Below are 19496 nucleotides of genomic sequence, written 5' to 3'. Positions count from 1 at the left end.
AAATGGTTGTCAGAACTTGTCCAGGGTTCATCTAGATATTCCTTTGAGATATACTTATTAACAAGTAGACAGATTTCTTCCATGTGCCATAATATATAGCCCACATGTGGTCAAATACAAAATAGTGTGTATGTGTGTGTAATTGTCTCATAGCTCGATGACAGGTGGCTTCTTTTTTAAAAAGAAGGGTGGGGGAAAAGTTGCCTGTGCAGGTTTTGGTCAATTCTTCCCTGTCCTTTACATATAGGTTTAACTAATTGATGACAAACAAAGGCTTAAAATCAAATACCTGGGTTTAGAATTCAATGCAATACAAAGTAATTAAACAATTAAATATCTGAGTAAAACTCAACAGGCAATGACTCATGCATGTATTTTGGGGAATAACAACCCCAGACAAAGGAAGTAACACATGCAAAGGCCCTGTAGCCAGAGTGAAATGAATTAGAAGAAAATAGCAGACAAGTTGTACAGAAAGGAAAGGTCCCAAGGGGACAGATTTTATAGGACCTTGAAGCCATTGTATTTTGGCTTTACCCCATAGGAGGTAGAAAGCCTTTGGAGGGATGGTTTTAAGCAGAGAAATGACATGATCTGATTTAACTTTAGCTGCATCACTTTGCTGCATTGACTAGACCACAGAGCAGCACAGGTGGAAGACAAAAGAAGCTGTCAGGAGCTCCTACAAGAGATGCTGGTGTCTGGGTGCAGGGTCGAAGCAGTAGAGGTGGCAAGAAATGTGAGGACTCTGGATGTGTTTTGAAGATAGAACCCTCAGGATTTGTTGACCTATAGAATGAGGGGTGGGGGAAGTTTTGGTCAAGAACAACTGGAAGAATAAAGCTGGTATTACTAAGGCTTCTTCATCTAATTTCTTTTCAGTGAACTTTCTAGCTTTTCATTTTCCTGGAGTTATAAAGACACAGCTTCAGTGACCAATGGGCCGGCAATCCTAAAAAGGGCAATTCCAAAGGTATGTCTAGGGACTGGCCCAGAACTGCCAAGCTGCAATCAATCTGAGCCTGGGTCTATGGTGTACCCAAGGCACCAGGACAGGGGAGGGAGGCCAGAGTCACTTTACCCAAAGAACTGAAGCATTTCCCAGAAGAGCAGTTTCCACAAGAGCAAAGAAGTATGAGTTACCAGACCAATGACAATCAGTCCTTAGCAATAGAGAGGGGAAGTGGGGAGTACTTTGAGAATCGGCAAGTGCAATGTTTGACTCTGACGTTCTTTCCCAGCCTGGACCTCCCCTGACTTCTGCCTGGGTCCCAGAGAGAGAGAAAGATGTGAATAAAGCCTGAAAGAGTTTCCACTAAATCTCGGTAGGGCCTCTGGCTTGAGCTATACCAAATTGGAACCCTCCTGTCAAAGTGTGGCACTGGCTGTGCGTCCTGCTTCCCATAGTCCCACAGGGCTTTCTGGGGGCCACCAAAAAGCAGAAATACATGTCAGACTGGGCTCATTCATCACGGAATGCAGGGCACCCCCTGGGAACTCCCAGAAATCCATGGTGGCAACCATGCTGGACCAGAGAGCCTGCATTTGGGGCCTGAAATAACACCAATGAAAGAGAGTTGGTAGGTCTTCAATTACATGGTGATTTCTTGGGCTGGGGAAGGCCTGCCTGCCCACCTCCACTCAGACCTTGGAAGAGGAGTGGCAGCCCACCCCTAGCTGGGATAGCCCCTGGCTTGGCCAGGGTAGCCATTGTCAGGAGCTAAATTTTAGAAACAAAGGGATTGTGAAAATCCACATCTAGCAAGGGAGATTTCAAAAGCTCAAACACTGAGACTGGAGTGTTTTTACCTTTTCTGAAAGTGCAACAATATTGGAATTCATTTTTTTCTTCACCCCTTGAGTAAGGATTAAGTTGCAAAGTGAGAGCAGCTATGATGCTGGAATGAGGTGAGGAGAAAGTGGGCTCAGGGCACACTGAGTCTCTGTTCTGCTCCTAGCTGCCATGGGACACCCAAGCCTTAGGATTCATGACTTCTGTGTCATACGTAAATGTGGGGTGAGACACTTAGCAGGCAGGACCCCTGTTCCCCCAAACCTCCAAAATGCTTCCACCCACCTCCAGGGTCATAAAATGCTTCTCATGGAATATGCTGATTTCACCTCTTCAAACAGGTAAAGGGGGGTTTAAACTGCTCCTGGGACCCATCCATCTGGAAGCGTAAATAACGAATGGCTCCTGACAGGGTGTTGGAATGGTCCATGAAAGAAAGAGGTGTAACCCTCAGGAGCAAATTGAGGTCAGCCAGTTCAAGTTCCAACCTCGATCCCAACTTCTAAAGATCTTGGGCAAAGTATTCAACTCAGCACAGTGGATCTCAGCCTTGACTATACATTAAACTCACCTGGAGAAGTTTTTAAAATACCAAAGCCCAAGCATTATGCCAATGAAATCAGAATCTGTAGGGGTGGGAGCAAGGATCAGTATGTTTTTTAAAGCTCTCTGGGTGATTCCAACACACAGCCACTGTTAAGAGCCATTAGTTCTCAGGCTCCCCCACCCAGGCAACTAAAACAATCTCCATGGGGCCATGTTTTTACAAAAACTCCTGAGTGCCTACCATATGCATTTAGAACTGACAAACAGAGACTCTCGTTAGTAATGAGGTCATCATGCTAAACTCACCAGGCTATTGTCAGGATTATGCGAGATAATGTATGTAATGCTCTAAGGTAGTGCTTGGTTCTTAATAAGCATTTAATAAATGATAGGTATTATTATTATTTTAATTATCATTATTGCTGCTGTTATTATTAGATACCACACAGGGAGAAAAGGAGGCAAGGAGGGAGACTGGAGGTCATAAATACTGACTTAGGGACATTCTAGGCTGGCCAAATCTAACTCCACTAGCTTTTGTGTTAGGCTTAGCATGGCCCGACAGGGCACAAGAGCCATGACCTGGCAGTTTGTCTAGAAACATCTCAAATTTCAGAACAGATCCCTGACCTTTGACCAGAGGCTCCACTCATTCTGCCACCTTGTGCGACTTGGTTCTGGAAGAGGAGGTCAAGGAAGGGAACATGCTACCTGGGTCTGGTCTGGAAGTTTGAAAGGAGGCGCCTAGCCAGACTGCCCACCCTTTGGCTTTGCAAATCTACCTCCACACTAGCCGCTGGGTACGGCCGAGGAATTGAATTAGAGAAGACAGTTTATTTGTAAAAGGCTAACATGCCTGTGACAGCAGGTTCCACCTCGTGCTGTAAGTGAGCCCTAAGAGGGATTTGTAAAAAGACAAGACAGCGGAGGTCACCTGGGAGATGCGGAGATGCTGGGTCTGTGGGGACCTCCTTCTTCCACCCGGCAAAGGCAGAGGCAAAACTCTGGACTTCATCTTCCGGCCTCTCTTACTGGCCTGCCTTCTTTCTCCACGTCTCCTTGAAATCAGGCAGCTACCACCTACCCACTACTGTTGGCTTGGACAGCCTTTCTGAACCTCGCATACCTCATCCAAATATTGAACCAATAAGATATCCTTTGAAGTCAACTTCACGAATGAGGGACTCCTTCAACAACTGAATCAAATGCAGTGGAAGGAGGCAATGCACCTGCCAGGCCACAGAAGAAACGCCCAGGGCATGCCCCCTCAGAGGCTGGACTCTCCAACAGACCAGCGTTTCGAAGCTGGAGCCTTCAAGGGCATCCCAACAGAGTAGCATTGGCTCAGTTCGAAGAAACTCTTCAGGGAAGAACGGATTTGTCCTGCCCTGGCCACCTGGAAATAAAGCCTTTCTACAGTGAAGACACCAACTTGTTCTCAAGGCCTCTGATCATTAACTGCGTGGACTCCAATTGTGGCGAGGGGGCAAAATTTGCTTGTGATCTGAAAGGCCCATCGCAGGCCGCGGGCCCCAGCCGTGCGCTTGCAGGAGGCGCTGGGTTTAATGACTGTTCACTAGGTGATTACTAGGAATTAATTCAGCAGAGAAGATAATCAATAGATGGCCCACTGAGAGTGGTCCATTAAGGTAGAACGGCTCGTCTCTTCAGGTGTGATAAATAGTGCATTTAAAGTATTCAATACCATAATAAAGGTTGTAATTAAATGAGGCAAATTGGCATCTTAATAACTGCATGCTTGAAAAGATTTAAACTTCAGCCTGAGACACAGAGTAACATTCATAATCCCTCAAATGGGTTTCCTTTCTAGAAGGGAGAAAATAATGTCTGACTCTTCTCCTGAGAAGCTGACAGGGCAGATCTGTCCCCAGATCTTTACAGAGTTAAAAGTGAAGAGGTGACTTTGAGCCCCTGCCGCTGCGTCTTTTGTTCTGTTTCCCTGCTAGCTTAATTATTACCATCCTCCTCGTGGGAAGAAGGCAGGCAAGAAGAGGCCTGGGGGAATGCAGCACAGGGACCCGGGAGCCCCAGCAGTATGCAAATCAGTTAATACAAAAATCACTTTGCGGAAGTACAGTAAGGCTTCCCAAACCAAATCATCTCCATTTCTGCTGCTTATTATTAAACAGAGAAGCATTTGCTGCTACCATTTGTCCTTTTGCCCTCCCTCATCCTTCCTCGAGTCTGTGTGCCCGTGTGTGCCCATGTGTGCATGCACACACACATGGATTTAAAATCCCATGTTCTCCTGCCCCTGTACGTTCTGAATAAAAATTTTCAATGCAAATTTCAGATACATATTATAATTACAAGTCATCTGTTCAGCAGTTTGCAAAACAGATACATTTTGTTCATTTTCCTCCCATCCAGGAGGTGTGTGCCAACTGCTGGACATTTGAAAATGGCTGCTGACATTGTCAAACATCCCCCGAGGTTTAGGATTATGAGTCTAAGAAGAGATCCAGTAAGAGAAAGAAAGAAAATGCCTTCACTTTCACATTTCTCTGCGTAAGTGCACACTGCCTTTGATCCTCATCTATGTGTGGACAGTGTTTATGGACAATCACATGTTAATCAGTTCCGTCCTGGGAAACCTTTCACCCTGTGGACACAGAGTGAGCCTGTCAGAATACAGCCGAGCTCTCCCTCCCTGCCATCCCGCCCCCACCCACTTCCAGTGTGCACCCAATCACTGCTCTTCTGCATTCTGAGTATTAAATTCAGCAATCTCTAGTAGAGATCACAGATTTCAAGAGTGAAACAAAATGCTTGTGGAGACCATAAGGGAGGCTTTTAAGCTTAAACTGTTATTAAGTTTAACTCGATGCTAGATGAAAATATCTTGCTTTGTGGGCTGGTAAGATGACATATATATATGTATATATATATATATATGTATGTGTATATATATATATGTATATGTATATATATATATGTATATATATATATATACATATATATATATATACATATATATATATATATATACACATATATATATATATATATTTGTACAGTCACAGTTCTTCTCAGTGCCTTTGGGCACAATGCTGTCCCAAGACACAGAGGGGAGAGGAGCCTTCACAGGCCTTCTCTCGGCTTGCCCTCTCCTCTGAGTTGAGCCTGGAAGAAGAGAGTTTAACCATGCCAGCCAGCTGTCAACCCAATGGCAGAAGTGAATGGAGCAAGTCCCGCACTTTACATAAAAATCAAATCCTGCACTTTTATATAATATATAGTGACTGACCAGTGTGTTTAGGACATTTAGCTCTTTAGAGCTAAAAAAAAAAAAAAAAAAAAAAATACAGAAAGGATGCTTCTGGCAGGGCTGCCTTTGTGCAAAGTATTGAAAACTTACTCCTCTGGGTCAAGACTTGGTCTAACCCTAACCACAGCCCTCAAGGTTGCCCTTTCCTCCTGGTGGACACAGCTGGTATGCCAGGAAGGACTCACTGGTGGTGCAGGGAACTTGGGCAGGGCTGCAAACACCACTTGTCCCCTGGGCTGGGTGCCCTCAGGGGTGGCTCTGACTCACCGAGTTGCACTGGGATCTTAGTGAGCATACCCAGCCCTGGGGAGATGAGGGTGAGCACCGGGAGTCAAGGTTGGTCTGGCAGGCCTGGAGAGGTGAGAGGCAGGCCTCTAAATCCTGGGCCCAACCAGAATTTCTGCAGGAAGACCCCACTCAAGCATAAAGCAGCACAGCTCGTGTACTGTTTTGTCTGTCCCAGGCTGCAACGTCATGGCTAGGCAGGTTTCTGGGGATTCAATATTGCAGATTTTGCAGCCTCAGCTGTCAGAAGAGGTCCACACAGTGATCACAGTTGTCTGGAAGCTTCTCCTGTGTTTGAGGTCAGAGCAGCTCAGAAAGCTTAGCTAGTCACACCCTCTTCAGCTTTCCCAATTCCTCACTGCCACTGTGGAGATCAGATTTCAAGTCCCTAGTGTCCTTCTTCATTTGTTCAACAAATATTTATTGGCTGCTAAGAATGTGCCAGGCCCTGTGTTAGGTGCTGCAGAAATAGTGCTAAGTGAGAAAGATACCTATTGGCCCTGTTCTCCTGTACTTTAATGTCTAGCAAGGAAGACCAGACCCTAAATAAATACAGTAAAACCTTGGATTGTGAGTAACTTGTTCTGAGAGTGTTTCACAAGACAAGCAAACATTTCTAACAAATTTTACCTTGATAAATGAGCAATGTCTTACAATATGAGTAGTACATGATGCAAAACAACACATGATCACAACTGAGCCAATGGTTCTTGAAATTGGCTTTGATATACAAATGCTTTGGATTATAAGCATGTTTCTGGAATGAATTATGCTCACAAACCAAGGTTTTATGTAATTATATAAGTAATAGTTTGTTTTAATTGGGTAATTGGATCAAGTGCAATGCCATTGTCCTCCAAGGGCTTGGCCAGGCACAGGATTCTTGACAAGCTTTCCGAAGGAACTTGGACCTAATCTGGAGAATTGCAAATGTATACGTAGAATCAGAAGGATTGGCAGACAATCTGGCTACCCTATTCCTAGTGCACAGACAAGTGCATCGATATGTAGAGTCAAGAGGAAACTTGCCCATGATCAGATGGCTTATTGAGCCCTCAGATTAGTTCAAGAGCCAAACCATATGCAAGAGCATACAAATGTGTAGCCTAACATACACTTCCTGATTATATTAGTAGGTAGCAAGAAGTAGAGGGGTGGAAAGTCCCACAGTGACTGTGTTTGATTTTGGAGTGCCTTTCTGCATAACCATAACAATCTTGAGTGTGGTTAGAGTTCTGGGAATTCCCTTCAAATAAAATGATGAAACTGCTCTGGAATGGCCTGACTCACAGGTTGCTGGGAAGCTGTCCAATATCTCTACCCGAGTCCTTGCTCAACTCTTCTGTTAAGCCTGCATCTTCTTAGTAAAGAGTATTTAGACTTCTTCCTTACCCCACCTTTTTCTTGGAGACACATAACTCACATTCAGGGAAAGTATACAGGGAGAGTTTTATTTCAATCAAGCTACACTTGAACTAACCAAGAGGAGATGATTCCTAGTGAGTAACTAGAGTGTCTCCAAAACAAATATCTAATGTACTTTTTGAGGACTCTGCCCCCATCCAAGAGGTCTGGTATTACCAGGAGGATTGGGAAGTCCCCTTGAGGGCTGGTTTGCTATAGCTGACAGGAAATTTCATAGTGCTTCCCCCTTCGATGGTTTCCAGAGGCCACTTATTAGGCTGAGTAGTCCTATAAACCCATTATTTTCACAAGATGATTTAAATTGAGCATTGGTAGGACTGTTTGAAGATACTTTTAATGTAGTGGTTAAAATTGGATGATGTTACAGTCCCAGTGAAGCTTATGCTGGCAGGAGTGATTTAAATATTTAAAGTACTTAAGTTGTTTAGGTTGTAAAAACTGTGCATTGAAATGGTGTGAATGTGGTCAATTTCCCCTTGCAGTATGCTCTGGCTCGGTCTCAGAGGTCTCCCTGATCTCACAGTTTCACTCCATCAAAAGAGCCCCTAACCCTGGGGCTATTGGAACAAGAGGATCCAAGGGACAAATTTCAGATTTCTGTCTCCTTTGTTCTCTGGAGCCCAGGTGAATGTTCATATATTTTGCTGCCACTAATGGAACTCACCCAAGAAGCCTACATCTTTTATTTCTTCTGTGGAGTCACTCGTGGAATAGTCGATTATTGAGGTCTAATGGCAGTAAAAGTTTGCATAAGGGCAGCTACCCCACCAGATATCATATTCTCCTTTCCTGAACCAGTGTTACTTAATGGCACACAGCTAGATTGAAACAAGTCTTGTAGGGTGACACAGACTCCAATTAGAAATGTAAAAGATTTTGAAATGGGCAAAAAGGATTAGTGGGTATGCTGTCTAGGGGTCATCTCCACCTTTCATTATCTTTAAGCTATTTTACAGTTGCTAAAGGTATAGAAAACTATTAACAATGCAAATGATTCTTATCCATAGAAATGCAATTTCTGTCTACCCGAATGTAGTTGATTATTGCCCTGTGGACAGTCACCAATTTTTCATGTATTTATTTCAGTATTCCTCATTGCTTATAAAAACATTTGTTCTGGATTCAGTAACATCTTCTTTACTTTCTCATTAATTAATGAGTTAAATGAAATCTTTGACACATGTACATTCTTTATTTGTCTGAGTGTCATGATTTAAACTATCCAAAAATGTTAGCCTTTAAAATAAAGGTAAGCTCAATCCCATACAATGCAGCTGTGGAAATATTTCTTAATATGGATTGTGATGATTATAAACTAAAAAACTGTAACAAGTTCACTTCTATAAACTGCCTAAGATGATAGCAGAAAAGAACACTAAAATAACTTAAATACTTACTGAAAAAGCTCTGCCAATTTTGGGTTCCAACAGACAGAAAAGGCAAGTGAAACGGTCATATCAGTGGGTCAAGAGGATGGGGCCCACACTCTGGCTGGGACTTCTTCCCATGTCATAATCATAGCCATTAGAATGTTTGCAAGTCCAAAAATGGTACTCCAACATGAGGCAACCTTATGGACCACTTCCTATTACAGAATTATGTTACCATAAACTGTTGCCTGCCCAAGAACTCATAGCTATTGCAAGAGAGCAAAATTTGCCACTCCCAAATGTGTCATCTTGGTATGTGGACTATTTTAGGCTGAATACGTTTAAGAAACAGAAGGCTCAGAAAGAATCGTTGACCTTCTCCTAACTGCCTAAGAGAATTTACAGAGAAGACCTGCTACAATATGGGAGCTAACACAATAGATAACTATAGAACAGTCTGAACTAGGGGTAGTAGACAGGGAGGCACCTGGAAAAGTCTGTTAAAATTACTCTATATCCCATTGTTTCTGGAAGTCCCAGCAAATATTTGTTTACCAAAAATTTACTCTTTTTCATCATCCCTGTGAATTGTTCTCCTTCCCTTTGAAGTTCCAGACCCTTCTCTTTTCTTTAGCTCTGGATGGCATATAAGCCTCGATTACCTGACTGCCTGTGGGCCTCATATTCTTAAGGAGCTCCCCACCAGACACACAATTAAATTTGTTTTTCTCCTCTTAATCTAATTTCTGTCATTTTAGTTGTTCAACCAGTCAAAAGAACTAAGAGGAACAGGAGGAAATTTTTTCTTCCCCAACACTACATAAGACCTTCCATGCTACCCAGAGGAAGCAACTTCCTTGATAAAAATAATAAGACCTCATGTAGAGAGAGACAACACAATGACTTAATCAGGTCTCTTTTTTTCCCCTCTGTCTTCTTTTTTCTCTGTCATCTCATCTTTACTTTTGTTTACTAAAATAAGAAAAGTGAGGAAAGGAAGAAGTGCAACAATCACAAAACTTAGGCTATAAGTTATTGCATTGATTCTTGGCTTGTTCTCACCTGACTTTAGGAAAAATATATTTACTATAGATAAAATTTAAGGATGCTCACTTTTGGGTTTGATGTTCAAATCCGAGGAAGACATTAGTTATTCCGCAAAAGAGAAAGGATTACCAAACAGTAGGATGCTATATATATAATACCTATATTATATATATATATGTATATATATATATGTATATATGTATATATACATATATATATATACATATATATATATGTGTCTAGAAGAGTATATGAAAAATTAAGTATCTCTGATAAATTACAGGTAATTTTTATTTATCATTTTATTTATTGTTAATTTATTATTATTTATGTATTTATTATTATTAATCTATTGAGTTTTTTCTAATTTTTTTCTAAATCTCCTATAATAAACCTGAATTATGTTTATAACATGAGAAAAAAAATTAAAATAGTTATTGAGTTTAGTATACAGGCCTTTTTGATTTAGCAAGAAACTTATGTGGGTTACCTTCAGTGATGGACTTTTTTTTTTACACAAAGGGAGACATCCCATCAAGTTGTCTCATCAGTGGATTGTCATTACTCTGGACCTGGAACTTTGAAGACCAGGATATACAGCATGTCTCCCTGAGACTAACTTCAGTTAAACAGTAATATCTTAATGGGGCTGTAGCCCTGGGAAATGATGTATGTTTTAACTCAGAATTTATCATAGATCTATAATTTTTAAACAGCAGGAAAATGCTTTCCAGGTTGTATTCAGCCTTAAAAGTTGCTCTTTGCTGGCCAATGAAGGAGGAGGTTTCAAAACCTTTCACATACTATGAAGTTCAGAGAAAGTTGAAGCTCAGAGATAGGGAGATTGAGATTTTTTTTGCAATTAATATAAAAATTCCTAGGATTAAGGAAATGACCAATTTGCAACAGATTGCTATCTGAGTGAACATATAAGAGGGCTGGCAAAAGATAGAAAATCAGCATGGCAATCCCCAAGAAAGAACAGGAGCAGAGATATTTTACCATTTCTTAGGAGGAAGAGATTGGATTTTAACATCAGAATCACACTGTATATTTTATGTTGAATGGTCCATAACAGTCTCCAGTAAAAGCTTACGTCCTAGATAAACTGAAACTTCTGGAATGCCTAGTGGACCTATGGGCAAACTTCAAGCTGTCCTTCACATGGTGGACCAAGAAGCCTCATGGCATGGAAAATTGATTAGACATTTTGAGGGACCACTAAACTTTGGATCTAAACATCTTTAAGCCAAAGGAAAACAAAGGTTACCTCTTAACACCCTCCTCCCATCTGGCCCAGGCAGTGAACAAGATGGGGCAAAATTCCCTCCTAGAGAAACAGAAGAGTTGGGGTCAGAGCTCGCTCAGGCATGAAAGTTCAATGGCTGATGCCAGACTGACTGCCAAGCCAGCCCCGGCTGGACCAGTTCCATGAGGGAGAGAAGGCTGGGAGACAAAGAGCAAGTGATAATAACAACAGTAATAAGGAAACACGCAGAGTATCTAAACGACCAAGGAAGCACAGTTGTGAAAACTTGAAGTATCCCTTGGGGAGGAATTTCTTCCATTTCACTTCAGAAAGAGAAGTTTGCTATGGAAAAGAAAAAAGACAATGATGACACATTGCAGATCAAGAGAGAATTTGTAGCAAAGCAGGCAGTCAAGAAAAATGGAGTCCCACGGGCTCTGCAGGGGACTCCTGTGGCAGTGAGGCTAGGGACTTCTTCCTCTGGCCTGTAGTGTGGTAGGCAGTCACAGGGAACAGGCTATTTCTTTCACTGTCACTTGTGTGGCATGCTGTAGGTCCGCCCTGGGATCAAAGAGGCAATTAGCGAGGGGTCAGGATCCTGTAGCTCTACCTGGGGACAAGCCAAGGAGTTACTCTTTTATTTTTCTTACAAAGACTGAGTTGTGTTGTGGTCTGGGCAAAAACCTTTCATCTAGTGGCTTTGATTACTCTTTAATTATATATTCTGTTGACACTCACAAGTTATATAATAAAAAAATTTCTTCATGTAGTGTTGGACGTCTTAGCTAGATGTATCCAGTTGAACATTTCTGTGAGCTTTCTAGCGCCACATTCATATAGGAGTATTGGGAAGATAAAATAGTTTCACCTTTAGGAAAGCAATTTCACAATATACACCTCATGAATTTTTAAAGTACTTTTATTCTTTGTCTAGTAATTCCATTTTTTGGAAACATCCTAAAGAAATAATGCTAAATGCTAAGACAAGTGCACAGAGATGTTTATTATCATGTTACTTATAAAAGTCAAAAGGCTTCTATTAGTCTTAGTGCTTAAAAATTGGAGATTGGTGAAGTAAATTATGAAAATCCGTTTTACAGATGTAACAGAACTATTAAAACAATGTGTTTATGATAAAATTTTACCAGGGAAAAAGCAAGCTAGTGAGTTTAATATACAATATAAACTCTTGGCTATATAAATAATATGCATTATGTATAGAAATAAAGAAATAGATTAAAAATTCTCTCTGAGTGATAAGATTGTTTGATTTTTATTACTTTCCCTTTATTTTTTTATATTTTATTTTTTAAGTTTCTATGTAAGCAAGTGATTAATTTATAACCTTAAAAAAAGATACCGCAGATGCCTGGGTGGCTTAGTCAGTTAAGCACCCCACTCTTGATTTTGGCTCAGGTCATGATCTCACGGTTTGTAGTTTGAGCCCCACATTAGGCTCTGTGCTGACAGTGTGGAGCCTGCTTGGGATTCTGTCTCCCCCCTCTCTCTGCCCCTCCTCTGCTTCCTCTCTATCTCTCTGCCAAAATAAATAAAAGTAAACTTTAAAAAAAATGCCGGGATGCTTGGGTGGCTCAGTTGGTTAATCATCTGACTCTTGATACCAGCTCAGGCTGTGATCTTGGTGTCACAAGGTAAATCCCTCCTGTCAGTGCAAAACCTGCTTTGGATTCTCTCTCTCTGCTCCTCCCCCACTTGTTCTCTCAAACAATATAAATAAATAGCCATTTAAAAAAATGAAGAAAAAATGCCATGTGTGTATGTATGCATGTGTATATATATCCTATGTACACAAGCACACACACACACACACACACACACACACACATATTTGCTGCCTTGACAGGAAAGCAGCCCACCCTTGCAAAATGGCTGCAACAAATGTTCCAGGCTTCACATTCTTTTTTTTTTTTTTTAAGTTTATTTATTTTGAGAGAAAAAGAGCATGTGAGTGGGATAGGGACAGGGAGAGAGGGGAGAGAGAATCCCAAGCAGGCTCTGCACAATCACCACAGATCCCAGTGTGGGGCTTGAACTCATCAACCATGAGATTATGACCCGCGCTGAAACCAAGAGTCCTATGTTCAACCGACTGAGCCACCCAGGTGCCCCCCAGGCTTCACATTCTTATTGCTTTCCTTTTTCTAGTTTGAATAATAGTTGTAAATCTACTTTTTCTATTCCTTTTCTTCCCTGTCCTCATGAAAAACTATACACACAACACATAAACAACACACACAAACTCAAACCCACTCTTGGAGCAGAAAAATTTTATCTACCCTTCAATGTTCTTTTGGCTGGTCTAAGAATTAAGTTGACAAGAGACAGATTAACAGGAGAAAATAAAATTTAATTACGTATGTGCAGGGTCCATAAGAATATGAGGCCCACAGGCATTCAGACAATTGAGACTTACATGCCATCCAGAGCTAAGGAGGAAGGGGCAGGGAGTTGGGACTTCAAAAGGAAGGAAGACAATTCGCAGGAAGATGAAAGAGAATAAATATTTGGTTTTAAAAAAAAAACTTTGCTTGGCTATACAAAAACAATGGGACATAGGGAGGAATTTTAACAAATAGACTTGCTAGGTTCCTCCCTGTTTACCACCCCTAGTTCATATTACACTGTAGTTATATATGGTGATAGCTCCCTTCCTGGAACAGGTCCTCCATGTACATTCTTTTAGGCATTCTTTTAGGTCATGGGACTTTCCTGAGCCTTCCATTCCTTAAAAATACTCAGCCTAAAATAATCGACATGACAAAGACACATTTTGGGGTGACAGTTTTGCTCACCGACAACACCCATACACGTGACCAAAATCTATGTGGACAGAGACCTGAGATTAAATAGTATCAAGTATATAAAATGCCTTCTCTACATGCTTTCTCTCTCTCTCTCTCTCTCTCCCCCCTTTCCCTTACTTTCTTCCTTCCTCCCTTTTTATTTTTAAACTTTCCTCTTAAGTATCATTTTCCATTCAGAGATGCCCAGAGAGAAGGAATAAGATGGGCATGGGGGAAGGGACAGCGAGGCAAGCAGATTTCCTTGGCAGGATTAGAGTGGTTCGTGTCAGCAAGCAATGAGCCAAAAAGCTGCTGAGATGAGGTCCAGGGTGAGTTGGAGAAGAGCCTGGGAGGCAGATAGCTTGGATTAGATGAGACAGGCCATTTGGATCTCCAGTAGTTTCCCCAGCAGGGAACACCAACATTCCAGAGAAGACTGACTGTAAGGAAGGTCCCCGGCCAAGTGCAGGTCCAGCCTGGGAGCCTGTCCTCACCTTCAGAGTGCCAGGAAACATGGGAATGGCACAGAATTCTTATTTTTCTGCGGGCTGAGTGGGCTATTTTCTCTCCCCTTTCCCACTATACTGGCTTCATGTAAAACAAAGGTCATGGATTCAAATGCCTTAGGATTCAGCCATTATATAAGTGAGGCAGGCCAAGTGTGATGAAACACAGAGCGACAGGAACTGCAGCCCACCGGGAAATGTTTGCTCTCTGAAGTGGTTCAGCACAATCTCATGCCAGCACTTCTGCTCAGCAGGTATGAGGCTAAGGGTTGCAGGTCTTCTAATTTTTCCAGGGAAATTGAAAATCCAGAGAAGCTTGGAATTCTCAGTGTATGTGTGTGTGTGTGTGTGTGTAAGAGATATCAATTTTTTTAATGTTAGCTCCATTTAAAAAAAAACAAAAACATAGAAACAAATATAGTGTAGTGTAGACCAAACAAATATAACATGTTTGCTGACTGGATTTAATTTATGGGCCATTGGTTTGGGAATCTCTGAAATAAAACTATGTAAGACTGCCTCCTTCTTTCCCTTATGACTGGTAAGAAACATGGTGTCTCTTGTAAAATGACAGATATTTAGTTCCTATTATGTGCACAGCATACCCTGGATACCAGGAGATATACTAAGCTGTTCTCTGCCTTCTAGGAGCTTAAAATATTATTGAGGTAACAAGACATTCACTCAGGAAAGTCAGGTGATAGTGTTAGGCAGCATACTGATACCCAGGCCAATATTGGTAAGATAAGATATACCAAAGTCACCTTAAAAACAAAGAATGGCTTTTAGATCTATATCAAAACTTGCCTATATAGTAAAACCAGTGGTGTAAAGGTATCTAGGGTATTGTTCACTTTTATATTCCTAGCACTTGGCACATAGTAAATCATGTTCAACAAATATTTCTTGAATAAAACGTAAAAATTAGTAAGTCATAGAAGGGAAAAGTTTTGTGAGCTTAAAGAAGTGGGGGAAAAGGGAAGCAAATCTTTTTATGGTTGATGACAGTAACCAATAGTGAGACACTGAATTTAGGGACCAGAGCATTCGGTCACTAAGGTCCCCATTCCTTTTGGAGAGAAGGGGTATATAACTAGTTCTCACTATAAGCCATATTAAACAACTTGCACGGCTATCTTTCCTCTTTGCTGAAATGTCTAGTCAACCTCCTGATGACCAGTTGAGGTTCCCTGACATCTTGATGCGGGGAGCAAGAAGATCCTGGATAGGAGATCCACATAGTCTGCTCTTATGAATGGTCTGTGTTTCTCTAAAATAAGCATTCTGATTTCCAGATGACTGAAGAGTTTGATTAGCAGGACTCTGTCTCCCCAGGCCAGATACCACTCTTTGGGATCCTACCTTGGTAACTACAAAGTAAAAGAAAACTTTTTTCCTTTACATTTATTTATTTTTTGAGAGACAGAGCACAAGTTGGGGAGGGGCAGAGAGAGAAGGAGACACAGAATCCGAAGCAGGCTCCAGGCTCTGAGCACAGAGTCCGGCGTGGGGCTCGAACTCACAAACCACGAGATCATGACCTGAGCTGAAGTCGGATGCTTAACCGACTGAGCCACCAAGGCTCCCCAGTAAAAGAAAACTTTTGAGGGCCTCACAACCACAGTTTCATGAAAGACTCTGGGTAAGCAATATGGACCAGCATTCCCAGGGCTCCTTACATTAGATGGGGAACTTATACAGATCACAGGTATCTAGAGCCGCATCTTTCCATCTGTTTTGGAGTTTTGAGGCAAGAACTCATTCTTTAATGAAAACACATCCAGAATTCCAATACATGAAATGATGAAAGTGTCAAGGCTCTGGCAAAAGAACATAGGAAATCCTTTCTGACAGGCCTTTGGCTACTGTGCTTTCCACAGCTAACACACTTGCCCCTCTGGGGAAACTGAGGCACCTCTGCTCAAGCTCAATGCTCCCTAGAACATGGTGTAAAACCAGCTGGGTGAGACTGTATACCTGCAGAATGGAAACTTGATTTAGCCACTGCCCAAGGTAATAATAGCAATTATAAATATTCGTTTAAGTAAATTTATTTTGCACTTGCTATGTGCCAAATAGCACTTTATATATGTTAATTCACTGAATCCCCCCCAACAACCCCATGAGGTTAGGAAATATTAATACCTCCATTTTACACACAAGGAAACCAAAGTCTAAGAAAATTTAGCATCTTGCCCAAGCTAGTAAGTGATAAAACCAGGCTTTGGTTGTAGGAAGTCTGACCATAGAACCAGCCCTTTGAGCACTCCAGTCTTATTGGTTCTGTCTCAATACCTTGGGAAAGTTATTAATCTCATAGGATTTGTACATATGTGTCTAGTTTTAGTTTTCTTTCTCTTGCCTAAAAAGAGAGGAACAGGCAAGGGAGTCAGTCAAGGTTCAAAAGGGCCTGGACTGGAGGCCGGCTCTATTCCGCCCCTCTTTGCAACATTGGAAAACAAATGACTCCCCTAACAGCGTCAGGAAAATATGACATCCTTGCTCTATGCTGCACAGGAGGAGGGACTGCAGCATGGAAGCCATGGCTATAAATATCAGAGTTAATGAGGGAGGACTCCTGGAGACCTAAATGAATCCATTTTATGGGTTTGTCATACATCAGGTTAATATGATTCTGACAAATAATTATATTCAAAACTGGACAGGGATGGAGAATGCTGTTATTCCTTCTGGTTGTAATAGCAGAGCCTTCTGGCCAATGAAATGTTGATGACACCAACACTGAAGTGCAGAGTGAAACTATAACAATGTGTGGCATTTAGACAAAGGAGCTCACAGCTCTGCACCCACCCTGGCTCGGGCGATGGGATTGTCATTGTCTGATTCCTTAATGAGCAGAACAGCTCCTTCAGGAGGATGGGGTGGAGGCAGAATGGAATACTAATGTGGCTATTCTTTTTTTTTTTACATCAACTACGTCATGGGGAAGGACATATACACGGGGTGAGCCCTGAAAAGAGGGTTTAAGTTTGCCTATGTCAAACTGTTAGCAGCTTCTTATTTAACCAGGACAATGGTTATTCTCTCTTGAGTTAATTATAGTGGCCTCTGAGGGAAAAGGGCTTCTTACTGAAGAATGGGGGCAGGGTGGGGGAGACACTATGAGCTGTGACATTTGTCACCTAATTGTGTTACCCTGAAGTCCTGGAGTTGTATTCTGGGCTGGAGGGCTGGGACTCCCAGGAAGACTGACCCCAAGGCAGACATTCAAGTTCATGGGCCTTTACTCAGCCACACAAGTGGTTTCTTTCCAGCGCTATGGACTGTTCACCACAGAAGGGCATCATCCCAGGGGGTGTAGAGAGGCTGAAGTTCAGCCCTTACTCTGTTCCCCCAACCTTGCCACCTGGAAGAAGGGGGCATTTTCTAATTTGAATAGAAGTGCTGTATGGGTTAGCAGTGGCCCTCAGCTTATCCAGCATGGTCAAGGACCCACGGCCTGGGCAGTTAAGGCAACAAAAGGAACAGTTGTTACTCCAAAACAACTACCATTTGCCCTCCAGATTCGCCTTCCTTATCGCTCTCAGCCTCCTCTTCTGTGGCATTGGGAGGAAAAACAAACTCATAGATACCAATACAGATTGGTGCTTGCCAGAGGTGGGGGTTAGGGAGGTGGAAGAAATAGGTTAAAAGTGGTCAAAAAGGCACAAACTTCCAATCATAAGATAAACAAGCCCTGGGGATGTAATATACAGCATGATGACTGTTGTTAATACTATACTGTATATTTAAAAGTTACTGAAAGAGATCTTAAAAGTGCTCATCACAAGAAAAAAGGTAGTGACTGTGAACGATGATGTTAACTACACCTCCTGTGGTGATCGTTTTGCAAAGTATACATAAATCAAATAACTGCGTGGTTCACCTAAAACGAATACTGTGTTGTATATAAATTATATGCCAACCAAAATTTTATAACTTTTTAAAAGAGAGTGGGAATGAGACACGCAGCTGCGACTACACTAAGAATAAAATTTCATTAGGCCCTGGCTTGACTCTGTTGGCACTGTTTGTTCTCCGCAGTAAGGACGTGTCCATGTCCTCACTAATGCCCCTTCCTCTCTGCACCTCCCTCCTGCCCAGGAGCTCGTCAGCCAGGAACTGGCAGTGAGACGTTTCTTCGAATGTGCACACCAGAGTCCCCTTCCCACAACGAGGTCAGCCTGGACTTTGTACAGAACGAAACTCAGGGAAGCTGCTTTAGCAAGAAAACAACACAGGACCTGTCTCTCACCAATCAATCAAAACCGATAGCGGAGTCTTCAGCGTGTTTTTTTCTTCATGACATCCTCCGAAGCCATTCTGGGTTAAATCGGTTAGCTGACTTCTCCTTGAGGTAACTGTGGTGACTTCCACAAGAACGCATGCCAGAATATTGCCATGAGGAAAGAGTCTCCATTTTTGAGGACAGCTGCTCTTTCCTCCCATTCAAAAAAGTTGCCAGTAATGTAGGATTCTCTCCAGGCCACTGAACACTGGCCCAGGGACCCTCTTCCCCCGGCCCCCCAACCCCCATGTGCTCATCCTTCCTTCTACCACCGCCCAGTTGAGCAGGAGGCCTTGGGCTTGGGCGGAGCCTCCTCCAAAACAGAGAAAGGCCCTGTGAAGGTCAGGCCTCAAACCCAGTATTTGGAGAATACCTCTTCCTCCTTTTTTTCTTTCCCAGGATCAAGAAAGGATAAGGCCACATATTTTTCTAAACAGCAGACACACAGCATAAGAGAAAATCATTTCTTTTTTTCCAGCTAAGCTTCCTGCTGGGTTCCCCAGCCAACTTTCTGCAGCTCATAAAATAAACACCATTCCCATTTATCCCCCCAGCTCCAAGTCCATCATTACTTGGCTCTGCACAAATGGGCAGGTGGTGCTGCACAACAGGAACTGGATGAGCTCTTTTTTCCTTCCTGGACGGAAGAAAGAGGATTAACACAGAATCTTTTCTATGAGTGAATGGCAGGGCGGATAACTGGGAGGTTCGTGTGAATTTCATCCTGGAGAAAAGTATGGAGGTGATAATTAGAATAGTCTTGTTGTCTCTGAAAGGGCAAGCCTAGAATCTGCCACATTGACCATCTCATGCACGGTCCAGATTGGCTTCATTAGATGGAGATGTGCAAACATGTGGTGAGGAGGTGGGGGGTGGGGGAACAAGGGGGGAAACA

The sequence above is a fragment of the Panthera leo genome, chromosome C2, assembly GCF_018350215.1.
Source record: "Panthera leo isolate Ple1 chromosome C2, P.leo_Ple1_pat1.1, whole genome shotgun sequence".
Classification (NCBI taxonomy): domain Eukaryota; kingdom Metazoa; phylum Chordata; class Mammalia; order Carnivora; family Felidae; genus Panthera; species Panthera leo.
The sequence above is the reverse complement of the archived record's forward strand: the minus strand, read 5'-3'. Positions refer to the sequence as shown.